Below are 17453 nucleotides of genomic sequence, written 5' to 3' on the forward strand. Positions count from 1 at the left end.
TAATCTGAACAAATACTTCACTTCTGGAAGATTTTCAACATGAGTTATACTAAGGCAAACAACCAGGACTCCAGTATAATAAAGGAACTACAGACTTTAATAACAACTATTCAAGACCTCACAACTAAGATTGATATAACTGACTGTAAAATAGACAATTTTAAAGAAAAAGTTACCAAGCAGATGGATATGCTTCATGAGGATCTAAAACAGCAAAAATTTCAAATTACTAATATTGACGAATCATTAACAGACTTTGATGGAAGATTGCTAGAAAATGAAAACAACATAGAATTTTTGCTTAAACAAAATACTTCATTACAACATAAACTGGATGATCTAGAGAATAGATCACCCCAGAATTATATAAGGATGTTTAGTCTTCAGGAAAATATAGAAGGAAACAATATGCCAAGTTTCCTTAACTCATGGCTGCCAAAATTTCTAGATTTACCAAAGGCTTTATCTTTCGGTATAGAGAGAGCACATCTGTCTCTCACATCATGAAACAGTACCAACGGGAAACAACCTAGATCTGCCATACTAACATTCCTATCATCTTCAGATAAAGACTTAATTCTAAAAACAGCCTGGTCAAAATAACCTTTAAAATACAATTACTCTATCATTCGCTTTGATAATGACTATTCAACAATGGTAATTATCAAAAGAAAGTTTTTTTTACCTCTAATTAAAGAACTGAAAAAGGTACAGATTAAGACTCACCTCTTGTTTCCAGCAAGGCTGAAGATTTTTCTTCCTGATGGACCTTCATTGTTTGAGGATCTTGATTCTGCTGTGACATATGTTAAAAAACACAAATTACTGGAAAAAATAGAAGAGATGGAGTGGGCTAACCCGTCTCTTAAAAGAATGGCTCCTAAAACTACATGGAAATCTACTGAAAAACAAAAGAGACTAAAGAATTAATGAGAAATACAGACTATAAAACAAACTATTATTGTGGACTATGCTTTTATTAACAAGTCTGTTTTGATATGTTATAAATACAAGGTAAGATCTACACTGCTTTTCATATGTTGCATATATATAATGTTTCATTCATAACTTAATGTGATATAATATAACATACTTAATCTACCATCAATATATTTATAATTAACACTTTTATTCATTTTATATAAGTAGGCATACCATATAAAAATGCATTACCTCAGTATCTGCTTTATAGTATAGGAATCTACTTAGCTTTATATTACACTTTAATTTCACACAGCTATACAGTTATAAATATTTAATATTCTATGTAAGATAAAATGAAGGGATACATTGGAAAATATAAAGTAAAGAAAAATGGAGGGTATGGGGGGGATAAGTTTTTTTTTTTTTATACATATATACATATAATTTCCTGTATAGATAGCATATTATACATGTCTCACTAAACTCAAAGTAATAACAATGCATAACATATTCAAAGCCTTCTCTCTTCAAATTGCACTTTATTTAAGTCAGAGAGAATAACATATTCATATAACAGTTTCCATCTCACTTCTAATCATACAGTGCTGGTCAGCACTGAGCATAAACTGTGTTACACCCTCAGTGTAGAACAAGAATTCACAATGTAATTATTAAATATGTACATGATATACATTTGTTCAGGATAGGTAAATGTTGGGAAGGTAGTGTAGTATCTGTGGGTTTAAATGCCAATGCATACATTAGCTCTGAGAAGCTGGGAGATGCTATATGTGTTTGTATTACAAGGCTTATTATTTATATATTAATCTAAACTCTAGGGAATATATATAGTTAAAAATAAACACAGTGCTTTTAAATGACAAAATAGAGCAGTAGGAAAAGTTACATTACTTTCATGCTTTGTTTGAAAACTTTTTTTTTTATGACAGTTTTACAGGAAACAGATATATGCTGATTCACATGTATAAAAACATTTTTTTTTACTGAAATTCATCTGTGTCCTGCCAAAAAAATAAGGGAGACAACTTTGAACATTCTCCTTACCTCGTGCAGTGCTCTCACGAGCTAATTATTCATTTGGAAAACTTTCTACAGTTTGTGGATTCATCTCTTCTCTCTCTGAACTCCCTTGATGATGTGAAGCTGCTGGATGACATCATCACTGTGCGAAGAACATTTCCAGGAAGTGCAGAACTGTATTTTGACTGTAACTTGGTTTAATAGTCTTTTTTTGTTTTAAATCAACTGTTTACTTAAAATGATCATTTATATGGTCGATGACAAGATTACATATTACAATAACATAATATCTTCATCTTTTGTGACTTGAAGAAAGGATTACAGAACAGATAAAAGAAGAAAATGTAAAAAGAAAAGAGGTGAGAGAGGAGATGGTTATGAGAGAACTGTGTGAGTATTAAAATGTAAATATCTATGTGCTTTATTTTTAGACCCTACAAGTATAAATACTGATGGTAACATTCATTTTTGTATGTATGTATGTATGTATATATGTGTATGTATATGTATATATATATATATATATATATATATATATATATATATATATATATATATATATATATATATATATATATATATATATATATATGGGTCTACTTCACTTCACCGACATGCCACAAAGCCGACACCCAAAACACCGAGACCAAAAGAACGAAAACACACAATACCGACAACACACAAAACCGAACACCATAACACCAACACCCAAAACACCGACACACAAAACGTAAACTACACATTACACACAACTATATATGCACTAACCTTAACCCAAACCCTAACCCTAAGGTCCGACACTACTGCACACTTACCCTACCTGCACCCTAACCCTAACTCACTTAACCCACCCCTAAACCTAAAGTCCGTCACTATCGCACACTTACCCTACCTGTACCCTAACCCTAACTCACTTAACCCACCCTTAAACATAAAGTCTGTCACTATCGCACACTCACCCTACCCGCACCCTAACCCTAACTCACTTAACCCGCCCCTAAAACTACAGTCTGTCACTATCACACACTTACCTTACCCGCACCCTAACCCTAAGTCCGACACTACCGCACACTCACCTTTCCTGCACCCTAACCCTAAATCCCTCACTATTGCACACTTACCTGTCTGCTCCCTAACCCTAAATCCCTCACTATCGCACACTTACCAAGTCGCGCTCACACGTTGCCCATGTCAGTGTTTCGGCTGTCGGGATTTCACCTTGTCGATCATCTGCCTCGTCGGTCTTTTGGTCTCGGTGTTTTGGGTGTCGGCTTTGTGGCGTGTGGGTGAAGTGAAGTACACCCCTATATATATATATATATATATATATATATATATATATATATATATATATATATATATATATATTTTTTTTTTTTTTTCTTTCCCTCATCTTTCTTTGAAGTATCACTGCATAGTATGATTATGGTTACCATACTCAAAGTTAATATCTTCACAAATTTGTGCAATATTTATATTTAAGTGTCATAAGTAAGGTTATGCATATCATTTCAGAATGTGTGTTTGCATAGCAAAGAATTGAATAACAAAAGTGGTATGCTAAAAAGAACTTTGAAAATAGATATCTTATTCTGCCACTAGTGAAAGCGGTTGTATATACATGTGCCTATAGTGACTACATCCCATTTGGGGATGATACAATGTGTATTTAAATGACATACTGTTTATAATTACACTTACTTCTAAATAGTCATACTAAATATAACTATTTACAAGGGATTCTAACTACATGTTAGCCTTGTTTTACTTTTTTTTTTTCTCTCTCTCATTTCTCTCTCTCTTCCCTCTCATGTTCATGTATATAAGTTAAATAAAGGGAAGAGATATAACAAGAGTTACAAACATGTTAATACAAAATAGAATTACATTTAAACAAACCATGGTTTAAACAATAACATTGTGTCCTGGATAACGTGTTATATCTGATAACCAAATAGAAATGTTGTTTATACACACAACCTCTGTTATCTATGTTAATAGTAAGGCAGTGGGCTAAATTACTTAGTCCTTTTAAATAATCTGTTAGACATGTGCCTTATTTTGGAATGTAAATCATATTTTGAATCTATTAGGTTACATAGGTTTCTTATTAGATATATCTATGAATGTATAAACCTTCCAGATAACACTATATTAGAACAATTAATGATTTCATTAGAATTTGGTTATCTTAATATTTCTAACTTAAAGTATATAAAGTATGTTATTAGTGGAGTTTGTACTCTGTTGTTACAGTTTAGGGGTTGATCACCGTGACAGATGTCATTGGGATTAGGAGGTTATAACTCCTGGCGGGGAGCGTTGGGGTGTTTGTTTTTATCTAGTGTATGTAATAATTTTTTTAAAAAAAATAGTTTTTTGCCAATCAGACAGTGGTGGATGGTGACTTCAAATCAAAGGGGGGCTTGCAGGAGATAGCTGAATGGGTGGGGTCAACTAGAAAGGGGTGGAGCTATGCTAAAAAATGCAAAAATTGGGACTTTAAATATGCTGCCCTAGGTGCCAAACCATCATTATGAGAGTCCAATCAAGACAAAATGAAGTGTAGAAGAAAAAAAATATTTCAGTGCATTGGCTACATGACAGTTTACTTAATATCTAGATGGAAACAGAAAGGTTGTGAGGCATGAAAAAATAAATTACTTTTTAAATACATTATTGGAATGCCAGTCAAAATCAAGTATAAAAAAACAAGCAGCACTCAAACCACTTCTCCTCGCACTGCTATTCTAATTATAATTTATTTTCAGCTTTATAAAAGTACCAAGTAACATGCTGAAAGTAGCAATCTGTGTGATGCCCCCACTTGTAAAAATGTTTTTTATCCAAAAAAGACCTGCTGCCTGACAACAACTATCTACTTGTTTCATGGGGAAAACATGATCAAAGTAAAAAATGAACAACAAGTTCAAGCTAAATTACTTAAAGGATTACTGCACAAGTTATGGACCATACATGATAGATTGGCAATCTGTTTAGTTTAGAGGTAAAGCCTGCAAAGATGACTGCAAGTCTCCAGCAAATGTAATGACCTTCTGAAAATACTGTAATCCTGTCCTTTATTACAAATACCATCATATGCATTTCAGGACCCAAGGCTTATACGCTATGTAGTGATGTAAATATTCTCTGCATGGCAACGACAAAAAGGCTTTCAATGTTGGTAATTCTTTAACAGTATGCTTATTAAAGCTTACTTGCATCTTACAGTCTCAGACAAGCTTACCTGATGGTCATTAAAGCATTACTACTTAAACACAGAGGAACATGCACTGCAACAATATGCATTTTCTGAATAAGAAGAAGCATACATCAACAGTATAAAAATATGACATAAAACCAGAACATTCTGCAAAATCATGAACAGATAAAAAGCCACTGCAGTACTTGGGTCTACTTTGGATGGGGAGATACTCTGCACACTTACTCTGCATAACTGCTCCTTGTCTTGCTTGGACACATCCAGAGTCACTACTTGGGGGAGTGGGGTGCAACAAATATGTCACAATTTGAAATGCCTCTGGCTGATGGAGATGGCCCTGATACATTTGTCATACCTCTGAGTCTTAGAGCAAGAAATCTGGACAAAGCCATAAACAGAAGTGGGACAAAGACCTAAAAATAAGGACAATTTTTAAATATTGCTCTTATAAACTTATAAAGATAATAGAATAGTAGGTTGTGCATTAGTATGAATTTTCTGAAGGGTATGAAATCTAAAACTCAAATGTCTGTCATTATTTTCTAATTTCAATCTTTAATGATTTGCCACTAATTTTCCAGAAAACTACAATTTTATGAAAAACAGACCAAAAATATGATGAAAATATAAAATAGCCACATACAAGCCCTGTTTCAAGCCACACACACACACACACACACACACACACACACACACACACACACACACACACACACACACACACACACAAACACAATAAAAAAGCCCTGTTTCAAGCCACAAACACACAAAATAAAAAAGCCCTGTTTCAAGCCACACACACCTTGGCTTCATTAAAATGTTGAGTCCATACCTCAGAGTCCATTTCCAAGCACCTTGCAATCCCACAAAGTCTCCACTGCAGGTTTCACCCCTTCCTGCAGCTTCGGAGTTCAGTAAAAAAAGAAGCGCCCTTCAGTCCCACAAAGTCTCCAGTGCAAGTTTCACCCATTCCTGCGGCTTCAGAGTTCAGTAAAAAAAGCCCTGCGAGAGCAAAGTCCTTCCCCTTCTCGTGAGAGCTACCAGCCTGAAGCTGTTACAGTCCGATCCCCTTCAAGTCTATGCAGTTGTAAACTGCATAGACTTCTGGGATCCCTGTTGTCTGAATGCTGTCTGGCTAATCCAGACTGCTGATGAATCAGTCAAGATGTTTGTTTGCATGCGTGAAGGCTAACCCGGACTGCTGGTGAACCAGTCCGGATGTTTGGAGTTCCAGGAATGCATGCAAACACACATGCCCGGAGTTCCAGATGGACTTGCTTTTACTTTTTTATTTTTTTTTGTTTTCTTTTTTATTTTCTTTTTGTTTTATTTTCTTTTACAGCTGGAGGGGCTGCAGTCTTGCAGTCCAATAGCATGAGCCACCCCTGCATCCAGAGTAGCTTATTTACAGAAAATATAGAGAATAAAGCTCAAGGAATTCATTTTTTTCGTAAAGACATGAGATTTAATATTTTTACTAGGAACAAATTCATTTTTTTGTGGAAATTTTCACATTATACATATGATATTGATATGTTACTAACACATCTTTCAGGTACAATTACATAATATGACTATGTTGAAAGGTATGTCACTTAACATAAATGGTTTGAACAATCCTTATAAAAGAAGTAATTTATTTAAATGTCTAGCTTTTCATAAACATAATATAGCATTCTTACAAGGAACCCATTTAACAAAAGATACTATTAAATTTCTAGATGCAAATAAATACACAAATAAAGTAAGCTCAGAGTGTACGAAAAAAAAAAAAAAAGAGGTGTAGCAATATTGTGGAACAAAACATTACCATTACCCAGAATAATCAAAACATACCAAGACAATAAAGGTTTGCTTTGCTTGGCTGTAATTGAGATGGATAAGAAACTATATACATTAATAAACAACTGTTGGTTACTTGGTATTGGTACTAATACTATTAGACACATATTGAATCAAATAGTTTCACTATCTGAGGGACATATCATTATAGCAGGTGACTACAACTGTATCTTAGACCCTAAAGATACAACCACTTCAGGAAAAAGAAAAATTACAGCACAAACTAAACAACTTATATATTTCATAGACTTATACCTACTCAAAGACATATATCATTTTGTGGATCATAACTCATTACAATACACATTCTATTCTAATAGATACAAAACATATTCTAGAATTGATAGAATATTTCTTTCCACACAGACAATGAATAACCTGACCAGTAGCAAAATTATATCCTGCCAAATCTCGGACCATAATACTATCATATTTGAACTTAATATTAATAACACCCATAGTGTCCAAATTAAAAGGATTCCAGCATATCTCACACAACTTAAGGATTTTCAATTATTCATAACAGAAGAGACACAAAACTTCATTAATATAAACTCAGCATCAGACACACATGATATATTTAGTTGGGATGCCCTAAAAGCATATTTATACGGACAAATAAACAAATGGTTTCATAATAAGATGAAAATATGGGATAAAGATATAAGAATAATACATGATAAACTGGACTCACTATACACAAATAATAAAGACAACCTGTCTTCAAGGAATATAAGGAATGAGATATACAAACTAAATGAGGAATATAGATCTATCCTACATCATAAAACAAAGATAACACTAGAAAAATATAGGTTTCTTGCTTATTCTGTAAATCCTAAACATCTATCATATTTTAAGAATAAGATGAAAAGATTAAATAAATATAATTATATTAAAGAAATACATTCAACAAAAAAGAAAAGAGAAGTACATAGTATACAAGATATAATAAAAGAGTTTAGATGTCACTTTCATGAAATTAATCAATCCACACAACAAATTCAAACACAAGATAACATAAGAGATTATATTAACAAGAATATATATAATAAACTAAACAAACAACAAATAGAAGTTATTGATAAACAAATTACTTCATTAGATATACAAAGTCAAGTAAGTAAGCTTAAACTAAACAAAGCTCCAGGTAATGATGGAATTATTCCTGATATATATATAAGATAATGCCCAAAATGGCTATTTCTTTACTACACAAAGTATATAATTCGGCCACAAATGATAATTTTACACCCCCATCCTGGAAATATACATTTATATCCCCTATTTTAAAATCAAATAAAGACCTAAAATTATATTCCTCATACAGACCAATATCTTTACTGAATATCGATTATAAGATGTTTGTGAATATATTCTCAGAAAGAATGAAGAAATTCTTACCCCACTTAATAGATGAAGACCAGACAGGATTTATAACTAACAGAAGTACTTTTGATAATATAAAATGAACCCTAGCTATTATAGACTTCTCACAAAGGAAGAAAAGGAACTTATCATTAATTAGTCTTGATATTAAAGCAGCCTTTGATTCTATTAACTGGATTTATCTATTTACTCTTTTGGAATGCTTACATTTTTCACATAATTTTATTAATCTTCTAAAACATGTATATGAAGAAATCTATGCATATATGAAAATAGGGTCATATATTTCCAATAAAATATCTATTACAAAAGGCACTAAACAAGGATGTCCTCTCTCTCCTCTACTATTTACTTTAATCATGGAACCCTGGGCAAATTAAATAAGAAACAATAAAGTAATATAGGGTTTGGAAATGGATAAAGACAATATAGCCAAAATCCAGCTGTTTGCAGATGATGTTCTTATCACCACAAAGGGAAATTACTCCTCATTCATGTCATTATATGAATCAATTAAAATGCTTCAAATGATGTCAGATCTATTATTCAATGACAATAAAACAAAAATTCTACTCATATATCCTAATTAAAAAAAAAAAAAAAAAAAAAAGGATAATAGGAAATAATACATATCACATTGCTAACGCAGATCAAATCACATATCTTGTAATCATTCTTGCCAAAGACATTAAATCAATAATTCAATTAAACTAGAACAAATGTTTACAAAATATCCAAGAATTATTTTCAAAATGGAATAGAATAATATTTACTACTGAAGAAAGACTAACCATTATAAAAATGATAATTCTACCTGAAATCTTATACATAATACAATCCATTCAAATTCTACCCTCAAAAAGGTATTATAAATAAACTAAACACTTTAATACTAAAATTCTTTTGGTCACAAAAATAAACCTAGAATTACTATTAATCAACATACTAACAGCTGGAAGAATGGCGGAATAGCTTTCCCAGATCTAAATCTCTATTCGATTTCCGCTGTAATCAGATCAATTTCTCAGCTCTTAGATATAACTTATTTAGCTAAATGGAAATTTTTATGGGAAGTATCAGCCATAGAACTTATAACGAGACCAACAACATATCAACTAGAATTCATAAACACACCTTTTATATGGATCTTAAAAGAATATTTTATCACACATACTAATCCTAATCATACCGCCAGTTACATACATAATATTATAATTAACTTTAAAACTTTATATATAAACATGTTAAATATAAAGACTATTTTTTTTTGTTATTTCCTATAGCATATACAGAAGAGACTTTTGTTACCTCAGATATTAACAAAATTTCTCAACTGAAAAACAATGAACTCAGCTAACTTATGAATACAAGACTAGTTCAATGGATCATATTATACAGGAATATACACTTAATAATTCCTCATGGTTAGACATACAAACACTTATACTATATCTTGATAATAAGCTGAAACTAGCTTCACCAACTAGCAAACATGACACCAAGATATTATTACAATTTCTTCAATCGACATTATTACAATAGCATACATATTCATGTAGTCTCTCCTTTATTTATAGACTTTTAAGAGAAGAAACATTTTCTTGCACACATAACTACTGGAGTTATTATAGTTTAATTAGTTATAATTCCCCAAGTGAGCAAGATAAGTTTAATATGCTACAATCAGCTGGAAAACATAATTTTCCTTGAAATGGAAGATTTACACATGGAGATTCATGATTAGACCCTTTTATACACCACAAATAATGGACAAAATTAATAAAAAACAGAACATCTGTAATAGATGCAATTCTAATGTAGATATTAACTGGGCACATATGTTTTTTGACTGCCCAACCTTAAATATCTTTTGGAATAAAGTAAATGACTTTTTACAAGCACTTTTTTTCAGACAACTTCATATTGAATAAATCATTAATCATATTTACTACACCTGTTCCACAATGTGTTTGGAAAACCAAATACTCATTACTATGGACTATATTGGCAGTGGCTAGAAATATCATAACAAAAAATTGGATTTCAAAACATCCTCCTACATTCTCTGTGTTTACTAATTTATTAAAAGAAGTTAGTCATTTACAGATAAGAACCATAACCTCTAGAACATCTAGAAAGATATATGAGCATCATTTATGGGTTAACTTACCAAATATGTTGGAAAAAATGATCATTTTGCATAAAGGTAATTGACTTTCCTTATCATTCATGAGAACAAGTTACAAAAGGAAGGTTATAGTGTATGTTAATGTATAAATACTGGATGGCTATGTACATACTTTAGTTTGTTTGCTTTGTTATTCGTATATTCATATTTAAATGCTATAAATACATGTTATCAATTTGTAAATCTATAATATAAATTATCTTATATATGTCTATGTGATTGTTTTCATTATAATCAAAATCAATAAAACTGTTTAAAAAAAAAGAAAGGAAAGTTAGTGCCATGAAACTGCATTTACTCTATTAAAGTTTATAAATTGAATGGTCTTCAATGTTTTGGAGAAATGCATTTAAAAAAGAATTAGGGATGTGTTTAGCTCAGTTACTGGAAAAGTTACTGTGTAGTATAAATCACATTTGAATTATACATTTTGAATAGGGCAGTCTCTTTAACGGATATACACAGCTAGATGAGCCTTTAGCCAGTCACACCAATCCATATTGACAACAGGGTACTGCACTGCACTGAACATGTATGGAGATGACTTAAGTGAATGTTAAAGAAGTTCAATGTTTGCGCCCAGCAAGAACGCTAACATGACTAAATAAGAGAACTGCAGGAGTTCCTGAGTAAAGCGAATTAAAGGTTGCATTTTCTGAGCACTAAACAACTTAAGAAAGAACTAGGACATATTTTTAGCAAGGCCATTCATATCTATTTTCCAAAATAATAAATTCTTATCAGCTTTTGAACTAGCCTATGAAAATGAAATGCACATTTTTATTAATGAAATAACTGCTAACACTGAAGGAAGAGAACCATTGCTACCAGAATCAAAATATGATAGAACTGTTAAACAAGTACACAGAAGTGGGAGCCTACAGCTGCGACACATAACCACATTTTGTACTGACCAAATGCGTGAGCTGCTTAGACATTCATTCTTGTGAACCTGCATCAGCAGATTTAATGTATCCATATCAGTAAGAGACAGCTGTGTTATTAAATGATTTGATTTCTAGTGACAGTTGATTTTCACTCGATAACTCTACTCATCTGAACTTCTCTCACATTCATTTTACTCTCTCTCTAGAGTTGTTTATTTATGCATTTTTTCTTTGTAGTTTAATGGCCCACCCTTCAGTATATTTTATTTTCTTTGTTTCTATGTTACAGATTATAAATGTCACATAATCTTTTTTTCTCATTCAGACCTGTATCAAAAAGACACTTTGGGTCAACCTGCATAATGTAGGAGAGATTGCACTTGTCTTTAGTTTTTATTGTTAGTTGCAACCTCTATTTCACATTTTGAGGGCTTGAGTATGTTCATAGGTTCATAGGTTCATAGGTTCATACTAGGCTATCTGCCCTAGGGCATTTATAAGCCTAGCCAGAGTGTGTTTGGCTTTCGCCACCCATTTTAAATGAATTTTGCTATGCCCTTTTTCGAGGTTAGTATACTGTGCCTCTGTCTAACAGTGACACAGAAGTGATACCCGGCGTAAACCTATGATCTCCCATCCACTCATCAAGATTCCTCTTGAAGAGAGTCAATGAGGGACTCTGCCTAACCTGGACTGGGATTTTATTCCAGAGTGAAGGGAGCCTCTGGGTTATGAATCTGTCCCTCTAGCATGTCCTATTTATTTCAGTGCTGAGGTTCAAGTCTCTCTAGCACGTAGCTCGATGGGATTTGGATTTTCTGAGGTGCAGCATGTCCATTAATTCTGGGTTGGACATGGCTTTATACGTCAGGCACACATTGCCTCTGAGCAGGCGGTATGCCACTGAGTAGAGCTGGAGTTTCTTTAACTGGGCAGCATATGGCATTTGTTTGAGCCCTTTGATCCTCTTGGTGAGGTACTTTTGGGGTCTTTCCAGTTGCTGCAGGTGTCTGGTAAGGTACATCCCAAAAGGGGCATTGTACTCAATTATGGGCTGGATGAGGGATGAGTAAAGAGGCACGATGACCTTCCCTGATCTAGATGTGAATCCCTTCATGATTAGGTGGGCTATATAAAATGTTTTTCTAACCACTTTGGCCATGTGGTTTTCAAATGAGAGATTGCTATCAACTTGGGTCCCCAGGTCCCTAATTACTTCTCCCGTACTTAATGGATTACCACCTATGTGGTAATTTGTGGGCACTTTGTTTTTGCCAAAGGGGATGACTATACACTTTTTGGCATTTAGCTTGAGGCCATGACTCTGGCACCAGTTGTCTGTTTCTATGAGGCCCTTTTGTAGGATGCTTGTGTCGGCTGGTGAGTCGATTATGGTGCCTAGTTTGCAGTCATCTGCGAACTTGGTCAGCCACAGTCCTTCCGTGTTGGCCTGTACCTCAGAGAAATATATACCGAACAAGAGAGGTCCCAGGACTGAGCCTTGTGGGACGCCACTTGTAACTGGTTTGGAGTCTGACATGGCTCCAGCAATTCTAACCATGTGGGTTCTGTCTTTGAGCCAGTTTGCAACCCATCTAGTGACGTAGGGGTTTATATTTAAGCTGGTGAGCTTATCTATAATGCCCGAGTGGGGTATTGTATCGAAGGCTTTTGCGAGGTCCAGGTAGGCTGTGTGGACCACCTTCCCCTCTTCAATAACCTTGGTGACTGTTTCAAAGAAATCGACCAGGTTTAAGAGGCAGGATCTGCCCTTAACAAAGCCGAACTGGGTAGGATCCAGTGTCTGTAGGTCCCCAATATCTTTATTTTTGAGGTCCATGATGATCCTTTCCATAGCTTTGCAGACCAAGCTAGTCAGGCTTATGGGGCGATAGTTTCCAGGATCCGTTGAGGCAACACCTTTGTGGAGAGGGACCACTGTTGCTGTATGCCACTCTTTGGGTACATATCCTGTTGTAAGGCTGAGATTGAACAGTAGTTTTATGTTTGGGTTTAGCTCTTCTTGGAGTTCATATAAGACGCAGCCCGGGACACCATCTGGTCCCATTGATGCTGTGTTTTTTGCTTTGGAGAGGGTGGCTCTTACATGAGCATCTGAGATGTCAGGGGGGCAGCACTCTGCTGGGATAGATATTTGCCCTTTTGGTGGGGAGGGGGGGAGAAGTTTGCGCAGAACCTGTTAGCAAGGATGTTGGCAATGTCTGTGGGTTCGGTGTATTTTTTGTCATTTTGGACTAATTCTGAGCATATCTGGGAATTCCCACCCAGGTTCCTAACACAACTAAAGAAAGCCTTGTGATTATAAGTAGTGTCCTGTGCAATTTTTCTCTCGAAGCTGGCCTTAGACGATTTTATGAGTGCCTGTAGTTTTTTGCTAATACTGATCAGAGATGCCTTCCCTTTTTGGGATTTTGCTCTATCATGTAGTAGCTTCCTCCTTCTATTGTATAGTTTGTTTATGGCTGGGGTCCACCAGACAGGACGCCTGCCTTTGGAGGATTGGGTCTTGGTTTTATTTGGGATTGCATGATCCATGCATTCCTGAAGGTGTTCATAGAATGCGTTTATAAAGGATTCTGTGGTCTGGGCCATATTTTCCACAGGCCCGGTGGCTTTGAAGGATTCTACCTTGGTTTTGAGGAGTGTGAAATTTGCTTTAGAGAAGTTTTTCATTGTGGTTTTCTGGGCAGTGGGTGGGGTCGGGATGTGAATATCCAGTGAGATTAGCTTATGGTCTGATCTTACCAGTGAGGGATACACTTCTGGTCTGGAGCATAGAGCCCCCATGTTGGTGATGATCAGGTCCAGTATGTTTTCCCCTCTTGTGGGAGTGGTAACAAGTTGTTCCATAGCATTTGAGTTTATAAATTCTAGGAACCTTTGGGTTAGGGTGTTGGAGCTAGAGTAATGCTCCCAGTCTATGTTTGGGTAGTTGAAGTTGCCCAATATAATGGTGTTTGGAGAGAACTTCATATTTTCCAGTGTTCTCAGGAAGGCCGAGTGGGGTTCCTGGGTTTGGGATGGTGGTCTGTAGCAGGCTATAAACTGGAAGGCAGTTTTACCCACTGTTAGTTGCACATGGATAGTCTCTGATGCTTCGTGCTGTGCCACAAACCTGGAGGTGTGGGTATCTTTGATGAATATTGATACTCCCCCTCCTTTTGTGGTTCGGTCCAAGTTTTGGGGCCAAAAAGCATGGTATGAGGTATAACCTGGTAGTGCTGGGGTGCTTTCGGGATCCTTGAACCAGGTTTCTGTTACTGCACAGATATCGATGTTCTCCTTGCTAAGGAGAGTTTTGAGTGCATGCATCTTGAGGTTTAGACTTCTGGCGTTGAGTAGCATTACTCTTAGTTTCTTATCCCTTGTGATACCTATGGAGGTGGGTTTGTCTTTTGAGCCTTGCCTAAAAAAGGCACTATGGGGGTGGCAAGAGCCTTTGCCAATATCCGAAAGCCCAGGGGTGACAGGTGCAAGCCATCCCTAGCGAAGCATCGTGGCTTGTCGAGCATGTCATCCCAGGCTGACAGGCATTGGATCCCCTTAGAATGACACCAATACTTAAGCCAATTGTTGAAATTGATCATCTTGTCTTCATATTGTGGCATCATTCTTGGTGAGGGTAAGATGCTACTCAAGGTCAGGGTCATACCAGCCTGGGCTACATGCTCAGAGAGCTCCTCTATGTCTCTTTTCTTGTAGTCCAGGGAGGTACGTCTCAGGTCATTCACACCAGCATGGACAATGACTGAGTCATATTTGTACTTGCCTTGGAGTGACCTGAGTGCTTGTGTTATGTGGCGGATCCTAGCGCCCGACAGGCAGCTCACAGTGAACTTCTCCTTGTTCAGCCTGGTGAGCGGGACGTCAGTGTGCCTGATGATAGAGTCACCTATTACAAGTGTATCAGGTGTGTTGTTTAGCCTTAAGGGCTATGACTGTTCGGCACACTGGCTTTGTGAGCTATGTGCTGCATGTGTTTTGTTTTGGGGTAGCGGCTGCTTGGGTGTCTGCTTTGGAGGTCTCTGCTGGTTAGGCAGATTTTTATTTAGAGCCTCCGAGTATGTTTTTGTGTGTTTATGTGTTTGGTTTGCTGTCATGGTAGGTCTATGTGAGACTGGAATTGTAGTGAGTGTGGTTTCCTTCTCCTCCTGACTGGTTATGCCAGTACTGAGTTGAGAGAGCTTAGCCTCCAGTTTAGCTATATGGTTGCATCTCTCACATGTGTTGGAATTTGTTGGGAGGAGGAGAGAGTTGTCTGTGTACATGAGGCAGTTGTAACATTGCCTCAAGATTCCCAGATTCACCAGCTGGACCGGAGAGAAGATTGGCAACTGACATTTGGACATGCTAGAATAGTATTGGGAATTCCTTTATAATTGAAAAAAGGGCCAATGGGGAACAAGGTACTCAAGGGGAGTTTGTGAGGGTGTAGTGCTTTTAATTTTTTAGTGCTGACTTATATAATTGCTTTAGTGAGCAAGTGCCAGGCTTTAGAGTAGGAATAGGGTGTTTATTATGAGAACTAGATCAGTTCTAAGGGAAAAAGTGAAGAGCAGACTTTGTGGAGCCGAGAATGGTTTAAATCCAATTAAGTGGAGCTGCCCAATGCTGCGCTATGCGCAAAATCGCACAAAGCCGTGCAAAAGCGGGTTTTATACAGGGGAACTTGAAAGAGCTAGAAATTAGCCCAAAACAGCCAATAGACTACCAGATTCTTGTGCTGGGAACACTCCTCCAGGGATAGATTGGCTGCTCTAAGCTCCCCACTGCCACTGGTGAACAAAGAAGCCTGTATTTGGACTACTCTAGGTCAAGAAAGATGGGAAACAAGGATAATTTTTTTGTTTTTTTTCTTTTTTGCAACAAACAGCAGGAAAATGCAATAAATATGTAACACAGGCTAGCGCACTTGAGTGTGTAGCCTCAACAGATAAATGCAACAAACAGGACAAACTTTAAAAGTGCAGGTGCAAAAACAACTTTAAACAGTTTAAAACAGTTGAAGAAGCAGAAATACTTGCAGTTTAGCTAGATCGGACAGTCGCCCAGGTAGTAGCAGGAAAAAAAAACACTTTTATCAGGTTAGCAGTCTCTCTTTTAGCCTCTCTGCTGCTAGCACCACTCTGCAGGACCACGAGGAGCTTGGCTGAGTAGTAACAAGCGCAAAAAACGAGCAAAAGCGGGTTTTATACAGGGGGACTTGAGAAAGCTAGAAATTGGCCCAAAACGGCCAATAGACTACCAGATTCCTGTGCTGGGAACACTCCTCCAGGGATAGATAGGCTGCTCTAAGCTCCCCACTGCTACTGCTGAACAAAGAAGCCTCCCTTTATCCAAGAAAGGAAATGGGCATCACAGGAACTTTCCAAAAGTCCAGAATACAGCAAAGCCTGTATTTGGACTACTCTAGGTCAGGAAAGATGGGAAACAAGGATAAGTATGTGTCTCCATAAGGTCAGTAAAGTGCTACAAAGCACATGTAATGATTGTAGTAAAGCATTTTTCTAAAGAGGTTGCTATTATAGAAAAGTTTATATACAGCACAGGGGTCAGTTATAATCCTACACTTTGTAAAAAACTAGCAAGTTCTCTTGTGTTTTGAATACTTCAGAGTTGCTGTTATTCAAGTACTTGTACAAAATTAAGAATAGTATGAAGTACCAAATGCTCTACTATACTAGATCTATGAAGTGTCAACTGCCCTTAGCCCTAACCTTGCACCTTAACTAACAACCCTCCTTTCCATAAGACTGCCACTATTCAAGACAGTTTCAGACACACCACACACATAAACACTTGCTACAGTGAATCTATCCCCTTACCTAATCTTTACTCTAACTATACCCAGTAACATTCCCACATACATTTACCTGCTGCACACATAACAACACAAAGTCTGTCACCTACTTTATTTTCTTTTTGGGTACATGTTATG

This window comes from Protopterus annectens, chromosome 8.part0, assembly GCF_019279795.1.
Source record: "Protopterus annectens isolate FY-2018-M chromosome 8.part0, PAN1.0, whole genome shotgun sequence".
Taxonomy (NCBI): Eukaryota; Metazoa; Chordata; order Ceratodontiformes; family Protopteridae; genus Protopterus; species Protopterus annectens.